The following is an 858-nucleotide window of genomic DNA, read 5'->3' as shown; positions in this document are numbered from 1 at the left end:
CTATTGTACCATATTGGTTTAGTTTTCTGGCCTTTATACACTATTGTTGCAATGAAATGTAGGAACATTAATTATTATTACGGTTATTCTATGCTTCTTGTAAAACAACCATTTTGTTTTAGCTCACACTTGCTAGGCTAGTATTCAAAATGGCAATTTCGTAATCAAATGTAATATTTACATGATCCTTTTTCTTACCATTAGTTCATTTTGTGGTGTTCCATTTGATTGATCGATTGCTTCAAAGAGTCTAACCTCATGCGAACCATTCTCAGCTATCTCTTTACCTTCTTCAGTGAGTTCCCACGATTCAGTCTGTTTCTGCTCTGTCTTTATAACTGACCTAAAAGGGAGACAAAAACTCCACACTATGTGCAAATCAAGTGCTAAGCCTACGTCTCCAAAGGACTCCAAACTCTTTACGGCTCCAACCACGTCTTGGTGATTTCTACCAACACTAGTAGCATATTCATAGGAATCTACTCGACCCTTTTCTGCCAGAGCTTCCAGGAGAGCATCGGGTAAAGACTCAGTCTGAGATGCCATCTTGATCAACAGGGAACTGAGGGAAGCCAACCATGGCATTGATGGCAACCACGTGTCTAAAGGCGGGGCCGTTCATTAATTATTAGATCTAATAATTGTTAGGCCTATCTGTAGCTAAAACATTATTTTGTTGTTTGTAGACACACATTCAATAAAGTATGTTAATAATTCAATGAAGTATGTTTATAATTCAATTAAATCCCAGTAGCTTCATAGTCTTTGTTGTTATGCTGTCTAAAATCTGGGGGAATGATCCCATGTCATTGTCTGCAGCTGAGGCTAATATCACTTCATCATCAAAAGTCACCTTAA

The 858-nt window shown here is 37.8% G+C and overlaps 1 long non-coding RNA gene across 1 annotated transcript; it reads right to left on the bottom strand.

The window, feature by feature from the left end:
- Positions 1-118: 118 nt before the first annotated feature.
- LOC109583231 (uncharacterized) lies at positions 119-597 on the bottom strand. The gene is made up of 3 exons (XR_002185408.1): positions 397-597; positions 199-343; positions 119-137 (listed from the first exon to the last, which is right to left on the bottom strand). It is a non-coding gene; the product is annotated as an uncharacterized LOC109583231 (long non-coding RNA).
- Positions 598-858: the final 261 nt, after the last annotated feature.

The sequence above is a fragment of the Amphimedon queenslandica genome, unplaced genomic scaffold, assembly GCF_000090795.2.
Source record: "Amphimedon queenslandica unplaced genomic scaffold, v1.1 AMPQUscaffold_13317, whole genome shotgun sequence".
Taxonomy (NCBI): domain Eukaryota; kingdom Metazoa; phylum Porifera; class Demospongiae; order Haplosclerida; family Niphatidae; genus Amphimedon; species Amphimedon queenslandica.
This window is presented reverse-complemented; position numbering and strand designations above follow the sequence as displayed.